The 17,746-nt window shown below is 46.1% G+C and overlaps 1 protein-coding gene across 13 annotated transcripts in view; it reads right to left on the bottom strand.

The window, feature by feature from the left end:
* The window catches only part of R3HDM2 (R3H domain containing 2), a 106,096-nt gene that overhangs the window by 48,378 nt on the left and 39,972 nt on the right, over nt 1-17,746 (bottom strand). The window contains exon 1 of one of the 13 annotated variants that reach the window (XM_038378821.2): nt 17,599-17,620. The exons of 10 other annotated variants lie outside the window; for them this stretch is intronic. The gene's annotated coding sequence lies outside the window, so the exon portion shown is untranslated. Of the gene's footprint in view, nt 1-3,778; nt 4,298-7,817; nt 7,914-17,598; nt 17,621-17,746 lie in introns of those variants that run through there. 2 more of the 13 variants (XM_038378820.2, XM_043506551.1) reach the window with 2 other exon arrangements.

A 17,746-nucleotide genomic window follows, 5' to 3' on the forward strand; every position in this document is an offset into this window, starting at 1 on the left:
TTGTCCACAAACTTTATAAATGTATTCTCTAGGCCATTATCTAAATCGTTGATGAAGATATTGAACAGAATCGGACCCAGAACCGATCCCTGGGGGACCCCACTCATTATGCCCTTCCAGCCTGACTGTGAACCACTGATAACTACTCGCTGGGAATGGTTTTCCAATGCAATTGCAAGCTAGAACCTTGGCAGAGAAACTCAAGGCTTGCATGTAAAACTAGGGGTATCATTTATTATTAATTATTTGTACAATAGTAGCACGCAGACCACCCAATTGACGTCAAGGCCACATTGTGCTAGGCACTGTACACAGAGGATTTGTCTCCACTGTAATCTGAGGTGTCAGTGCAGCGTGGATAGACATATCCGCGCTAGCATGGCTAAAAATAGTGGCGTAGATGAGGCTTCTGCATTGATCAGCAACACAAGTGCATACCTAGGGTCTGGATGGGCTCCTACAGCACCACATCTACACTGCTACTTTTTAGCCAGATAAAGCTAGGTTGGGTACGTTTACAGGCAATCAGCTGGGACTGCAGCAGAGATATACCCACACAAAGGGTGGGCTAAAGGAAGAATTAGTATTGCAGGATATTTTTTTTTTTTTTTTTTAAAATACAGGATTTAAATGTCAGCTTGATCCACTTGGCTCCCAGTGCAGTAGTTTCCAGACGGTGTAATTCCAGGAAAAACCTCCATATGCCATGAGCTCTGTAGCACTCCAAGGCAAGAAAGCCGCAAGGGAACAGAGCCAAGCTCTCTGGCTGGACCAAAGTGAGAACCAAAGCGAGTCACAAGTAACAACAGGCAAACGTGCTCCAGTCGGGTCCCAAGTCAGTTTCAACCTTCTCCTTGATTTGTACCCATGTCAATTTCAGAATCAAAGTTGCTATGTACTGGAGCAAAAGTGAAATGGCATGACCAAAACTGGGGTGTGCTGAAAACTGTAAGCTACCACTTTACATTCCAGGATTTTCCTGATCCCTTTTGCAGCCTCAGGAGCTTGCACAGTCAGTCTGCAAAGAGCCAGCCTAAAGCAAGGGGGTGTGGCACTCTATTTTAGGGAGCAGCCTGCTTTGTCACACACTGTTTCTGGGTTCTTGTGTGTTACAATTCTGAATTTGAAGAAAGAAGTCGGATTATGTTGCAACTTTCCAGTGACTGTAAATTGCCCCCTTTTCACTGGCTCCTGGCAGCCTTTTGCAAGTGCAGAATTGCCCACGCACAGATCTGTCCCCGTGCCTTGCCCCACTTCCCCACTGAAGTGTCTTGTTGGGAAAACAAAGGAAGTAGCAGAGGAGAGGCAGGCTGCTGCGGAAGGGACTAAACCTTCCTGACTGTTGCCTGCACAGTATCACCAGTTATGTCACATGGCTGACATCTCCATCTGTGGCTTTCGGTGATAAGATGAGCACTAAGGGGATGCTGAGGGGAGAGCCCAGGCACCTGTTGTTGCCGAGAAAGTAGATAATCCCAGAGGCCACTGCCTTGTTGTGGTAAGTTTCATTTTGAAGCAGGAAGGCTACGAAAAACCACCAGCAATCCCATAAGCAACTTTCTTGGCAGCGTGCCAAAGAATGGCGAAGTGAGGATTCACAAGTTCAGCTAAGGTTCTCCCCTCGCTGAGAGGTAGCAGTGGAATAAGTCACTAACAGAGATCCCAGCACATGTCTAATGCCATGCCCCCTGCAGCCAGCTAGCTGGCACCAGTTCTGCACAGCCCAGGCTATCAATTCTCAGCCTGGTGCAAAGCTCTCAGGCTCAATCGATCGTTCCGGCCATCGAACAGCCACTACAGAAGGCCAATGCAGAAGAGGGTCTGAAAGCAATCTGGAAAACATACTGCAGGCTCCCAGCCGAGGGACCTGCAAACTACCCTGCCCTCGAGTTGCACACAACTCACATGTGTCCATGAGGAGCAGTTCAGGTCTGACTTTCTCATGAGGGGCACAGGCTGGAGGTGAGGGCTGGCTGAGCCTGCTATTATTTACTAGTGTTAAAGAGACACCTTTTTGCATAGCATGGATCAGTAACACTCCCCAGCCAGTCACAACAAGGACTACAGCAGTCTGACACCAGCTTCCTTTGGCCGGTGTCACCTGGAGGAAATCTGAGGGGCAGGCAGGGGGGAGGTGATTCCCTCAGGAGTTTTCCTCTGGCTGGAAGGTTCCAACAGAGCAAGGGTATTTGCTCAAAAGAACGGAATCAGTATTCAAAGTGAAGGCTTTGCCAAGAGAGCGGCACCATCACAGCCAAGGCTTGATAACGGACATTGTTGAAGGAGGCAGAGCCCCTCCTTTCACCAACTATGCCTCCGACCGGGGCTGGCTCCTGAGAGGGAGATGTTATTTGATTTTGAAGGTCAATATCCTTCCGCAGGAGCTGGAATTCTGCTGGGGTCGCATGCACCTAGAAACCAAGCACAGCACCTCGGGAGCACTGGGCTGCACAGCCAGGAACTCAGCCCCTTCGCTTTTTTGATCTGAAAAAAACACGGGGAGAGGGTGGCTCTTTGATGGGTAGGGGCAGTTCAGAGGTCAGGACCCTGCAGTGGCAAAAGGAGACCTCCCAGGAAGGTTGGCTGGATATTCTGTAGCCTGACATTTTATTTCCAAGGGGAAACATCTGCACTTAAATATGCGAGCAAATATTCTGCAAAAGCCACCCCACTGCGACAGAAACATCTCCCCCCACCAGCACCGTATCCAGGTGAAGGACAAGGGGGTGGAATCTTGGCCCATTTGTAACAGAGGGAGGAGGGAGTCTGCTACATACGTCTCATTCAAAAAAGATCAGAATGTTTATAGCCATTAAATACACCAACTCCTCCCCCCCCCAAAAAAACCCCACCCCAAAACCCCAGTCCTCTAGCATCTCTCCTCTGCATGCAGATTAAAAGCCATTGTGTTCTACTGGTGCTTCTCTTTAAAGGCTCTTCTAGAAGAGTTTCCTTTCTGTGTGAATGAATCAGCCATGCTCCCCCAGGACACGTGTGGGAGGCAGTGTAGGAGGTGACATGATCCACTGTGACAACCAGCGACTTGCCAAGAAAGTGAAAGTTCGCAGGGCTGGGTGGATGCCTGGGGGGGGATGGGGAGTGGGGGGAATGGGATGGGGAGCTGGGGAGAATGGGAGGGGCGATACTGAGCTGCTCCTCACAAGGGAGATGAAATGATTACGTAGATACAGCATCAGGGAAGCCACAAAATCTGGGTCAGGAGAGAAAACAATGAGCAGCAGGAGGAGAGGGAGCTGCTGTCAAATTTTTCAGTTTGGTTTTGGGAGCTGGCAGGGTAAACAGGCCAGCTAAGACAGTAGCATGGTCCTTCATTCATGCCTGTTTGGAGTGGGGGTAGGTGCACATTTATAGACACGGTCCCCTCCCTAAGGCAGCAATAAACTCTTACAGTTAGTAATGTCCTGCTGGCCCCTGCTGCTGCTCACCAGGGGTTCTCTGAGCATGCCAATAAATGACATTCAATCCATGCCAAAGAACCACCTGCCATGGGAGGCAGGCCCACTCCAATACTCATTTAATACTTGGGGAAACTGAGGCACAGAAGTCACGTGACTTCCCTCACATTGTCACACAGCCAGTCAGTGACAGAGCCAGGCTCTCCCAGCCCCTTGCTCTGAACGCTAAACCCGGAGGGAAAGGATGTGATTCAAAATGACGTACTTCAGAATGTACTAGTTTGGAGGGGCCCAGTTCGCAGGAAGTGGCAGGAGATCACATATAAATGGGATCAGTTAGACTCGTTTCTTACTGGACTTACAGTGATGGGTTCACATCAGATCCTGCAAGTTACTTCATGGCTGGAAACTTGACTTGTTTCCTTATCCCAGGCTAAGAACGTGGTGTTAGGGGGATCTTAGGGAACTCTATCTCTCTCTGCAGATTTCAGTTTACAGCATTGAATATTGAACCGTTCAGTGCAATCCAGTTCTGCGCGTTGCGTCTGTCCAACAGCCTTCAACTCTTTCCAGAGCAAACACAAAGAGGAACCAAGAGCTATAGGGAGGAAACATTGTCAGAGGAGAAGGGGGAAAAGGCATAGAACAGTTCAGACAGAGACACAACAGGAGGTTGCAAAGGAGAAGGCTCTCACGCCAGCCACGGTGAGGCTGCGGAAAGGAATAGAGAGACAGCTGGATGCCAGATGTCAGATACAGGACCAGAGATGGAAGCCATGGGACTGCCTGGGAAAGGCCCCAGGGAAGTGCGTTTAAAACAAGACCGCTTTGACAGGATCCTGAAACGAACGGGAAGACAGTGAAGCTGTCTGAGAGGAAGGTGTTCGCGCTTTCTGAGTGTATGAGAGAGGAAAGCTGGCAGCATTCTGCACCTGCTGGAAACCAGACAGCGGGGACTCCACTGCAAGAAGATAAGAAGGCCAACGGAAAATAGGGCTTGTCCCCTTAACCGTGGAATGCCCTCTGCTTCTCGAGTGCGGCATCTTGGATTCTTCATTGCTTTAGGGCCAATGCAGTTAGTTGGCCAGGCCATTCAGCACACTTCTCCTGCATGCACGGTTTCAAAGCCATACTCAATCAGGTTTCAAAAGCTAAACTCATACACACAAGATTAGCCAGCTGTTATTTTCAAAGGATCAAGTGGACCTTAACATGTGGTGGCAGGGGGTGGAGGGATCTTTCCAGGGCTTTTAACTCTCATTTCTCTTCTGTGTTACTCTTGTAATTATTTTTTGCCTTCTCAGGTCCATTACAGAACAGCAGAGCCCATTCTTCACACCCAGATCTAGCCTATGTTGCTGGCTGTGTGGAGGAAAATGTTTCCAGGACAGACAGGACTGTAACCACCAAATGCCAAGGAGAACGCCTGGTACTTCTGTAAGAACAGCTGCTTTGGCTAACCAGGAAATAAAACACACATCCCTTTAAAACGGGATACTTGGAAATAAAACAGAGCCAGCCATCCCTTTGGAAAAGCAAAAATGCTCAGAAATATGCAACCTACGTGCCAGCAGCTTATCTGCTACAGCCTCAGCGCTGGGCAGACTGTATACATGCCAGCCAAGCAAGTAGGCAATCAAAAAGTTGGGTCTGAAGCCTGACTAGTTGGGCTGTAAGAATTTGTTCATCCAAAGGCAGCTTTGCTAGGGAAACTGATGCCCAACTGCAATGGAAAAATAAAAAAAAAACCTCCAACAAACCTTGAGAGAGACGAGAGAGAGGGAAAAAAATCCTTTGCCCAGTATGTAATTTCATAGCTCTATATAAGGCTTTGGTATTAATGTCGCATATCACTGAATAAATACACCCTGCAAGGTTAAATGACGACATTCTCCCGTTCTGTTTGCTTATTGGCCTCCGGGTCGGCCAATCTGAATCACGGCTCCATGGCAACAGGCTCTATCACCATGAGCAACTCGATAAGTTTTTTTTTTTTATTTAGCTGTTTTTAAAAACAAAACAAAACAAAAACCAGAAACTGCTGCAAATGTCTGTCATGTAACAGTTTGTACAGGAAGGGGGCGGACAGCAGAGAGAGACACAACACGCTGCAAATCTGTGGCACTGGAAAAGCATCTGTTCCACTGGTGAATGCACTGCCCACCACTGAAAGCTGGGTTTAGCAACAGCAATATGAGCAATATTTCACTGCATATGGGAATTTTCAGTTTCCCACATTGCAGCCACTGGTAAAGCTTTTTCACTGTGGTCAAATTCAACTAGAACGTGCATCAAGAGGCTGTTCTGGAAAACCGCTGTGTTCAGACGGCTGTGGCACCCAATCGTAAAGGGCTCACCCCCAGCCCTCTGTACAAATCAAGCCTTATTTGGGCAGCACAACGTATCAGGAAACTTCTGAAGCAAGAGCTTGAAAGCTAATGAGAGAAGTGCCCTTATAAGATGCCTTTTCTCTCCCATCCGCCTGTCTTCCTTCCTTAAAAAGAAAGGAGAGTTTCCACCAACAGGGAGCGGGGCTGGATGAAGGAAGAATATCCTACTGCATTAGAAAGCTTCAGAGCTTCATTCTGAAAGAAGGCAAACGCCCGGGTTGTCTCAGTGCAAAGCCTTGGGAAAATGACCTATTTGGTGACATAGCCAGGATTTTCTCCACCTCTTCCTCTCCAGATCTTCTGAACCTGTCTCCTTGTTCTTTTATAGATGTTTGAAAACGAGCTCTTTCTTTAAGAGCTCATGTGCCCAGTAAAAAAGCTGGAGACCAGATGCCCTCCACAACACAGACTCCTGTTGCTTAATCATTGCTTGAAGTCTTAATGTCCCTCATGACGACACAGGTGGATACTCTGGAAATTATACTGCGGAGGGTTACGGCTTCAGGTGGCAGAATGAGCAGCAGGGGGTGGAGGACAGTTTGTTAAATAAGTGCCTATAGAAATCACAAGTGAGGGATGGGAAATGCAGCTGATCTAAGACATCTAGGAAGAGATTTAAGCTTTCCATGAGAAGTCAATAGGTTTCCAACATCCACTGAGGGGACCCAGAAGTTAGATATCATGAGTGTTTGTTGTGGATCAGATTTCCTATTCCCCACCTGCAGTTTCTGCGTCCCCTTCATCAAAGGATAGCACTCACGAGATTTCACATATCCCTAGCTCCAATGTTCCATCTTTCTCACAAATGATGCTACCGTGGATGCGGAAAACCCTGGGGAAATCAGCTCTATTTACACAATATAGGCCTTGCTCCTCTTTAGCGCAAAGCCTCCGTCTGAGCAAAGAAGCCACACTGGCCTCTCTACAGACCCTACATTTGCTGCTTTAGCTGCAGAGGGGGAAGGAGGCAATGGGGAGCTAGATGTGACCCGAGAGGTCATGTTCATTTCTAATGGCTATGTTCCTTTGTGTAACACGTAGGACATCCGAATCCCAAAATTACTGGATGGCCACGAAGGCATTACACACTGCATGGGTAAAAAAAAAAGATACCAGCCTCCAGCCAACTGCGTGGTGGCTGGGCCCCCCTATCTAGGAATGCTTACCAGCATTTAACCCTTCAATATCCAGGGCTGTCAGCAGTCTCCCCTCCCAGGAGTTCATTCTGTACCAGGAAATTCAGCATCTTTCCACCCATGAAGAGTTAATCTGAAGAGACTGGCTGACAGAACGCATAAGACTCTGAACCTCCGAGCCCCTACAAAAATGTTACAGCTGCACAGTTGCATTAAGCAGAGCCCTGTTTCCTTTCATCTAGCAAGCTGGGGCACATCTTGAATCCATCTTTGTACAGATTATGTACTGAGGCAGAAGAGATGAGCTCTGATAATGTTACACTGGGGAGACAGGACAGAGCACAAACTCTTTCTGATGCTAGCATGCGCACGCCGATATTCCAACTATGCCCCACAGGGCGGTCCTCTTCCACAGGTGCAAATCACCTACTTAGCTAATTAGCATGACAACCAGTGATGAGGCGCATTATGGGAAGTGCCAAAATTATTGCCAGGATGGGTCGTCCTGGTTAGGTGTTAAACACATGGATTTGTATTACTTGGAATAACTCAAGTGATGTAATTTTGTGAAAATAAACTATTTCTGTTACCTGGATCAATGCAAGCACTAAGAATCAGGACAGATGTCAACTTGCCGCTCATGTAATCCATACTCTGACATTTCCAGCATCAAGACACTTAAAAGAATCTTTTTGTGATACAAAGACATCAACTGGGCCACAACAATAGAGGTGTTCTCCACATGCTTGAGCACAAGGGGGAACCAATAAATATAGAACATATTTGTCCTCTGGGCTAATGAAAGTCAACATTTGGTAGCCCATCAATTCACAGCCAACCACATATCGGATGGAACAATAGTTTAACCAACTTACTATCTATTGCACTTGTTCAGAGTCTGCCATCCTGTGAATTGTAAAAGCTTCTGAGGATGTGGCTGGGAAGCTTGGCACAAACCATGGTTTCTGGACCTATATGTGTTTTCAAAAGGAAGTTTTAATACAGAGATGAGCTGCATGAGATAGACAGCAGATTGCAATCTCCCCAGAGCAGGGATCGAGTCTCACAGGTGTGCAAAATACCTTACCCTCTTAGGAGCTGTATAAATATACAACAACTATTATTTCCTTGCTGAAAAACAGACAGCAGCAAGTATACAATGCATGTATTGAATTGTTACATTCAATGCCCCAAAATAAATATTTTTAAAAAGCTATTTAAAGTACTATTACAATGCAAAAAAAAAAAAATCCGCATCAGTGAATCTCAGAGCCTGGGTCAACTGACTCAGACTCATGCTACAGGGCTAAAAATAGCAGTGTAGACGTACCCTTAGACACGAGTTACTGCTGCTGTTCATTTCACTGTCAACTCATAAAAATGCAAGGCATACAGGGAGCATGCAGAAAAGCCATCTCAAGCTGCAAACTCATCAGACTTCACAAGACAAGCAGCATTAAGCTTGGACAGCATGTGGATGGGACCCCCACTCCTTCTTTAGGCAAGCATAAGCTCTGTAGGGAGAGGTGAAGGTGCTCCTCTCTTTGGGTCAGCATTATCCATTTTATCACTGATAACACTGTAAAGGTGCAAAACTGCAGGACCCCACATGGTGTTGGAGGCTGCTGGAGCTGTTGACCTTTGGATATCGATCAAAGTTTTTCTCTCGTGCCTGTCACTGTGGTATCTGAACGCTAAGACAGACTCGGGGATCTGAGCGCATGCGGTCAGAGAAGTTCCCATGCTGCTTGTCACAAGGTGTAAAATTCCAAATTCTGCAACTCCATTCTTGTTCCTCTAATTCCCCTGCAGTTTTCAACTCAATGCTGGTTCCTTTGTCACTTCCTGTCCAGAACGGTAATTGTATTATTCCTGTACATCAGCATACAGCAGCCAGCTTACGCTCCAGAGGGGGGCTGCATTTCAGTGGCAAGGAAGGCAATTCCCTCGAATATCTTCATTTTTAAACTAAGGGCTGGAGAAAAGCCGACAGGCAGAGCACACGGTTGGACAGACACGTCTTTTAGGGAAGGATTTATTCAAGGGGATACTCTACAGCCTAGTAAATAGGGAAGGATAGGGGTTGATAAAGTACAGGTAAGAATGGAAGAGAAAAAAATCAAACAAGAAGAAAAGGAGTACTTGTGGCACCTTAGAGACTAACACATTTATTTGAGCATAAGCTTTCGTGAGCTACAGCTCACTTCATCGGATGCATCCGATGAAGTGAGCTGTAGCTCACGAAAGCTTATGCTCAAATAAATGTGTTAGTCTCTAAGGTGCCACAAGTACTCCTTTTCTTCTTGCGAATACAAACTAACATGGTTGCTACTCTGAAACCAATCAAACAAGAGTCCCATTCAATTACGTCACATCAAGGCAGATAACTAAATATTGACAACTTTTCTAAATGCTTGTATACAAATGCAAGAAGTCAAAACACTAAGATGGGTGAACCTGAGTGCCCGGTGTTAAATGAGGATATTGATAAAACAGGCTTCACAGAAACTTGTTGATACCATGATAATCAATGGGAGACGGTAACACCAGGGTACAAAATATATAGGAATGACAGAGCAAGGTTGCTCTGATGCGGAAGTGGCACTACCTATGAAAGAAAGCATAGAGTAAAATATAGTGAAAATCTTAAATGGATCAAACTGTGCCACAGAACCTCTATGGACAGAAATCTCCTGCTTGAATAATTCAAGTGCGGCAATGGGAGTGTACTACTGACCACCTAGCCAGGATGGTGACAGTGATTCTGAAATCTCAGGGAGATTAGAGAGGCTACAAAAACAGCCAACCAGTAGTAATGGGAGATTTCAACTGTCACCCAATTGACTGGGAAAATGTAACCCCAGAACAAGATGAAGCGAGAGAATTTCTAGACACGGCTTCTTGGAGCAGCCACTCCTGGAACCCACAAGGGGAGAGGCAGTTCTTGATTTAGTCCTAAGTGGTGCACAGGCTCAGATCCAAGAGGTGAATATAGCAGAACTGCTCAGTGATAGCGACCATAATGTAATTAAATTTAACATCCTTGTATGGGCGGAAAATACCAGAGGAACTCACCACATTAGCATTTCACTTCAAAAAGGGGAACTGCACAAAAAAGAGGAAGCCAGTTAAAGAGAAATTAAAAGGAGCAGTCACAAGAGCGAAATGCCTGCAAGCTGCATGGGACCTAAAAGCATCATTACGGCACAACAGAGTGAAAGAGGTGGTTAGAAACAAAAAGACATCCTTTAAATACTGGAAGTCAAATCCTACTGAGGAAAATAGAAGGGATCTTAAGCTCAAACTCAATTGTAAAAGTATAATTAGGGAGGCCAAAAACAAATCTGAAGAGCAACTAGCAAAATACACACAAACTAAAAAAAACAAACTTTTGCTCTTAAAGTACATCAGAAGCAGGAAGTCTGCCAAACAATCAGTGGGACAATCAAGGTACTCAAGGAGCATCAAGGAAGACAAGGCTATTGAGGACAAACTAAATTAATTCATTTGATAGGTCTTCACGGCTGAGGATGTGAGGCAGATTCCCACACCTGAGCCATTCCTTTTAGGTGACAAATCTGAGGAACTGTCCCAGATTGAGGTGTCAATAGAGGTGGTTTTGGAACAGATTGATAAATTAAACCGTAATAAGTCACCAGGACCAGATAGTATTCACCTGAGAGTTCTGCAAGAACTCAAATGTGAAATTGAAGAACTACTTCTGTGCTATGTGATCTATTGCTTTAATCAACCTTTGGAAGATAGCCAATGTGATGCCGATTTTTTAAAAAATTGTAGAAGAGGTGATCATGGCAATTACAGGCAGGTAAGACTATCTTCAGCACCAGGCAAACTGGTTGAAACTACGGTAAAGAACAGAATTATCCATCCCACAGATGAACGTGATACGTTGAGGAAGAGCCAATATGGCTTTTGTAAAGGGAACTCATGCCTCACCAACCTATTCAAATTCTTTGAGAGTATCAACAAACACGTGGGAAAGGGGGATCCAATGGATATAGAGTACTTGGACTATCAAAAAGCCTTTGACAAGGTCCCGCCCAAAGACTCTTAAGCAAAGTAAGGAATCATGAGATATTGGGGAGGTCCTCTCATGGATCAGTAACTGGTTAAAAGACAGGAAACAAAGGGTAGAAAATAAAAGATCAGTTTTCACAGTGGAGAGAGGTAAATAGCAGGGTCCTCCAAGGATCTGTACTAGGACAAGTGCTGTTCAACATATTCATAAACGGCCAGGAAAAAGGGGTAAACAGTGAGATGGCAAAATTGGCAAAATTACTCAAGACAGTTGAGTCCACAGCAGACTGTGAAGAGTTACAAAGGGATCCACAAAACTGGGTGACTGGGCACCTCAATGGCCGATGAAATTCAGTGTTGATAAGTGCAAAGTAATGCACATTGGAGAATATTATCTCAATACACATACAAAATGATGGGGTCTAAATGAGTTATCAGTCAAGAAAGAGATCTTGGAGTAATTGTGGGTATTTCTCTGAAAACATCTCCTCAATGTGCAACTGCAATAAACAAAATCTAACAGAATGCTAGGAACCATTAGGAAAGGGGCAGGGAATAAGATCGAAAACATCACAATGCTGCTATATAGATCCCACACCTTGAATACAGCATGCAGTTCTGGTCGACCCGTCTCAAAAAAGACATATTAGAACTGGAAAAAGTACAGAGAAGGGCAGCAAAAATGATTGCGGTAGGGAACAGCTTCCATATGAAGAGAGATTTAAAAGACAGGAACTGTTCCTATTAGACGAGATACAAGTAAGGGGATATGACAGAGGTCTATAAAATCATGAATGCTGTGTAGAAAATGTATAAGGTAGCATTATTTATCCTTTCAAATAACATAGGAACCAGGGGTCAGCCAAAGAAATTAATAGGCAGCAGGTTTTAAATGAACATAAGGAAGTCCTTCTTCACACAACGCAGTGTCAACCTGTGGAACTCATTGCTGAGGGACATTGTGAAGGACAAAAGTATAAGTGGTTTCAAAAAAGAATTAGATCAGTTCATGGAGGATAGGTCTATCAATGGCTAATAGCCAAGATGGTCAGGGACACAACCCCATGCTCTCGGTGTCCCTAAACCTCTGATTGCTAGAAGCTGGGACTGGATGACAGTGGCTGGATCACTCGATAAATTGCCTTGTTCTGTTCACTCCCTCTTAAGCATCTGGCACAGGCCATGGCCACAGACAGGATACTGGGCGAGATGGACCATTGGTCCGACCCACTATGGCCATTCTTATGTTCTGATCTCGTAGTGTTTTGGAGATCCCGCTGGATGGGAGAAGGTGCAACATCAGTGCAAGATTATAATTTCGATGGGATTAAGCAGTGTACTAACCATCCTGCCGCATGCCTGAAAATAGCCATTGCCGTGCTAAGCCACCTGTGGGAGAGGAGAGGATATTTGCAGCAAGGCAGCATTCGAGACCGAGATTGCTGACAATGACAGGCAGGGACTCGAGCCATTTCCATGAATCATAGAATCATAGAATATCAGGGTTGGAAGGGACCCCAGAAGGTCATCTAGTCCAACCCCCTGCTCAAAGCAGGACCAAGTCCCAGTTAAATCATCCTAGCCAGGGCTTTGTCAAGCCTGATCTTAAAAACCTCTAAGGAAGGAGATTCTACCACCTCCCTAGGTAACGCATTCCAGTGTTTCACCACCCTCTTAGTGAAAAAGTTTTTCCTAATATCCAATCTAAACCTCCCCCATTGCAACTTGAAAACCATGCCCCAGAACCAGAACCACATAGCCTGAGCTGAGCTATTAGCAGATGGAAACTCAGCCAAACTCATGATAAAACGACAACCCTGCCGTTCTGCTCATGTGCAGGGCGGAGAAGATCAGCCAGAATCCCCCATTTTTCTTCCCACAGCCCCAGATGGAAGGCTAGGGCTGGCAGGCGGTCCCCACTGAGAAGTTTGCAGCTCCTGCAGTGGCCAGGGTGGGGGTGTCCTGTTTCCTCCCTTAAGAAAGGAGTGGTGCTGCTCTCCCACCCCAGCATTGTCTGGGCCGTCCTGCAAACGCTGATCCATTGCACTGCCTTCCTTGTTCATTTCAGAAGGTGCAACAAGATCACTTACATCCCAAAAGCCAGGTCAGGATCAGGCCCTGTATTGCTGGGTCTAGGGAAATGGAGCTGGCGCACATTTTAAGCCTAACTGCAGTCTGGCTAATTTTGCCCCACAATGTTTTGGGGTGGGGCAGGGAAGCGACTTATCTTCAGGCTGAATTTGTACTTTATAAACCTCCCTGAATAATGCAGGGACAACACAAACCTTCTGATGCCTAAAATGGTCTCAAGTGTGAACACAGTATTTAGCTTGACAAAGTGCCATTTAAATATAGGCCACTGCAACACTGCACGGCAGCTTGAACTGGCTCGGTCACAGATTTCAAAGCACCTGGATTCTTCCAGAGCCATGAAACACCTTCCTTTATTAAGTTCTGAGCAACAAGAAAAAATAATCATCCAGAATCTTATCATCAAAACCGACTTCAAACCCTCAAAAAGCAGAGCCAGACACAAACTCAAGACCCTGTAAGTTCCCTCGCAGCAGGACGGACGGAGGTCAGGGAATAGGCTCAAAGAGGGAATAAAACAACCTGGCACATACAAAGCAATTTACTCTGTGCTCCCTTTCCTGCTACTGACAGGTTTCAGAGTAGCAGCCATGTTAGTCTGTATTCGCAAAAAGAAAAGAAGTACTTGTGGCACCTTAGAGACTAAAATTTATTTGAGCATAAGCTTTCGTGAGTTACAGCTCACTTCATCGGATGCCCGATGAAGTGAGCTGTGGCTCACAAAAGCTTATGCTCAAATAAATTTGTTAGTCTCTAAGGTGCCACAAGTACTCCTTTTCTTTTTCCTGCTACTGCCACAGTCGAGCTCACCCACTGGGCAATCCCATCCGGAGGACATCACAGCCTGCTTCTGTGGAAATAGCTGTCTGCCGTCACTGAATCTGGCTGTGAGATCAAAGGGAGGGGATAAGCGGACAGGGAAAGCCCATTTCCAAACACGAATCTTTGATTTATAGCATGAGTGGCAGGAAGATTCGCACACAAAAGATAGCAGGGATACAGGATCAGCTGTGATGCATTCCGAGTGCCTGGCTCTCCAGGCTCCAAATTCCCTGAGCTACCTACAGACCGGCCTCTCAAACGCCCCTCGTGTTAGTCCCAAAATTACCTGTGCTCCACATAAATACAGTGCTCAAAATGGTTAGACTCACTAAAGTGTGGCACAGATAAGATTTTCACAAGGACAACAGATCAGTCAAGCATCTCACTCACAATAAAAGCTAATATGATTTGGGTGCTTGACTCCCGCTGGTGTCTTTGATAACCTCTCCCACTGGGCCCCTCACGTGCATTTTGTCTTAAGCACCACAAACCATGAGAAATTTAACATGATGGGGTGAGGGTCACAGCTATGCATAAGCCTGACCCTGCTGAAAATCCATTCCCAAAAGGTACCTGTTAGCCAGCGACACAACCTAGGTTTCACTTGCTGTTAAAGTGGAGCGCATAGACACTTGAGAAAAGACAATTCTACTCCCCGGGTCATAACACAACAAACTGCAGCAGCTCCTTATACTGCACCCATCACGGGATTGTCCAGTACTAGGTCTACGTGACACTTTCGATTCATTTTAAACTCCTAATGTCTCAGGTGCTTTGAATTTTTTCTCCCCTCTGAGCTGCCAGATTTGTCTGGGATTTACTACATTCTTTGTCATTTACAGCACTTTTCACACAAGGATCTCAAAGCACTTGGCAATTATTATTTGTAATACCATAGGAGCACCTGAGAGCCCTAGTCATGGACTACTACCCCAGTGTGCTAGGCAGTATACAAACCAGCGGATGGGTAATGCATACCCTCCTATTACACAGGTGGAGAGGACTGCACAGGGGGGCAGACACAGTCCCTGCCTCTAGTCAGTAGCCACTCAAGTTTAAGGCCTATTTACTTAGAAAACATGATTGTTATGGTGGGCGTGACTATGCAAGATCGAGGACCTCACTGCGCTAGACCCTGCACAAATAGAGTGATACACGCAGTCCCTGCCCCAAAAGACCTTACGATCTAAATAGACCAGACAGACAAAGTGAAGGGAACAGTATTAAGCAAGCAGAGGCAACAAGGGGATGGTTTGCCAAAAGAAAATGGGTTTAAATGATGCCAGAAAGAGGTATTTAAATCATATTCTATTAGTGGGGTTACCAGGTCTCCTCCTAAAGCTCACAGGGATTTTGGGGTGAGAGCTTCCCCCCCTCCGCCTGATCTAAAGTCTTGGATGGGGGGGCAGGGGAGGGAGAAGGTGGACATCAATGAGGAAGGACCAAGGTTTCCTCTAACTGTGGAAGCTATAAATATCCGTATCCAGCTCCTCACCGGGTCGCCGCACAAGATAAATCTCTTTAAAGAGAGTACCTCGTCTCTCCATATCACACCAATTTTCCTTCCCCATCACTGGCTATTACTGTGCTTGCTCACAGACAGGGGAACTGCCATCCCTGACGTCAGCGATTAATGAGGGTTGTCCACCACAGGGGTTTCCTGAAAAGCTAGCAAGAAATTATCCACCTACTTTCTACAGTGTCAAGATTCACTAAGCCAGCTCGGCTCTGCATTGGGATTTCTTTAACCCTTCCAAGGCTGGAACGTCAAACCCCTGGCACAGTTCCCTCTGCCAAAGTGTCCTATCTCCGTCAGACAGCCCCAGGGAGAATTCCCTCCATCTGAACCAATAACAGAAACAGACTATGCCAGCTAGAAAGACACTTGCAAACGCCAGGTTGGCTGCTTGTTTCGGTAAAGGGAGAAGGGTGGCTAAGAGTAAATACAGCTTTTAACCCCTTCCTCCTTGAGAATCGAGCAGGCTTTCATATGCCATGTCTGTGCCAATTGGAACTGTAAGCTCAGCTGTAAGGTAAAGACAACCGGTAGAAAGAACCAGCCAAGCTGCTAAGTACCAGTACTTGTAGAGCACTGATTCTGATCAAAAGTTCACCAGCTACTGAATGGGAAGATGCAAAATGACAGACACACGCAGACTGAAGGCCAAACTACATAGCAGCTACACTGCAGAAGATGCCTGGATAGCTTTCAATTAGGGGATTACACTGGAACAATAGGATCGGGGTTGAGTTACCCACAGTTGTTAAAACCTTCACATGGTTTAAGCATCATATGAAGTGTGCCAGCCACTGGTGAACTTTTGTTGAAAAAAGGGTCTACGTGCCAGCACTTGCTCATCCCCAAACCTCTCCCCTTCTAGGGCTACAGCTCCTACATCATAACACTGTTGCAGAAGATAGCTCTTAGCCACTGGACATTTTACGCAGCCACCAGGTATCGCAGCAACTACGAATGACCAAGCCATGGACGTTTTCAAAGGAAAAGGCAGAAATGGAATAGACCAAGGAATAAAACCAGTGCTGAGATGATGAGGGGGGGAAAAAACAGCTGCAACTTTGAAATGCCAGCTCCGGGAGCTGGGTTTGAAAATGGAAGGGGACTTGGGGAGGGGATAAAGAATCCCAGTCCCTCACCTCCTTGCTGAAACCTAAGGGATTGCTGAAGTGTCACCATTCAAAGCAGCAGATGCTGCTGCTATTTTCAGACCCTCCCGCTCCAGGTGATGCTCACAATTCTAGATTCTGGGGCTTTTCCCAAAATAAACAAACTAGCCTCATTTTCAGGGGGAGAAGGAAAGAGGTCCATTCAGCTACCAGCCCTCCCATCATATTCAGCAGAACCAGTTCCCAACACTGGCTCTAAAGTGGAGAGAATGCCATTTCGAATGGGATTTTTTCCTGTATTATAAGGCAACTCTTTGGAAGAGGGGTGGGGAGGTTTGGGGGTGCAGAAGAACACCTCATGAGTCTGTTAATATCCAGACCAACACAGCAAGACATTCATGATGAGAAAAATCTTAGCCAGAAGAGGTGGGGAGAGGGAGAAACAGCTCTGTAGGAAATCTAACTGCATAACTTAGCCTGAATATGTCAAATGGCACACGGCCAGCCAGCTATTCAATTGCTCACATCCAAATAGTCAACATGCAGCTTTAATCCAAACAACCCCCTCTCTCCTGCCCCAAAATTTAATTTGGCAAAGCGGGAAGGGGGGGCTCTCTTTTTAACTTGAGAAGAAATTGCCAGGAGCAAGGTGCACAAACACGCAGCCAAAACGCAACAAGGCTTGATAGCCTGGCGTGGGGAACTCCTTAATGACATGGAAGAACGCAGTATGTATATGGGGGATTCCCTTGTTTCCTGTAGCTGCATCCACAGCATCACAAAAGCCTCAGCTCCGGCTCACAACCCCCTGAACGAAATCCGGACATCAAAGGGGGAGAGACTAGAGAGACACTTGCACTAAGCGGAGCATTGAACAGTTCTTTAATTAACCCCATTCAACCAACAGAAACCCTGACACTCATTCACCACACTGGAGTGGTACAGAAACTGCCATCATTTAAAACGCTATCAATATCATATTCTGTATCTACAGAAACGAATCTCCGGTGATTTCTCTAGCTCAAATTCACCGGAGACTTTATTCTAAAAATAAACTCACCCCCGTGGTTCTGCACTCACCGCAAGTCATCTATTTCCCGTTCTCAACCAAGACTTCATCGCCAGGACCAGTTCTAGAGGAATTTTGCCAGGAGATTTTTGCTTCTTGGAAGCCTGCCTCCCCTCCCACCCCCCCCAGCCCCCACCCCTGAATGAAATGCTAGCTATC

The sequence above is a fragment of the Dermochelys coriacea genome, chromosome 20 (assembly GCF_009764565.3).
Source record: "Dermochelys coriacea isolate rDerCor1 chromosome 20, rDerCor1.pri.v4, whole genome shotgun sequence".
NCBI classification, from domain to species: Eukaryota; Metazoa; Chordata; order Testudines; family Dermochelyidae; genus Dermochelys; species Dermochelys coriacea.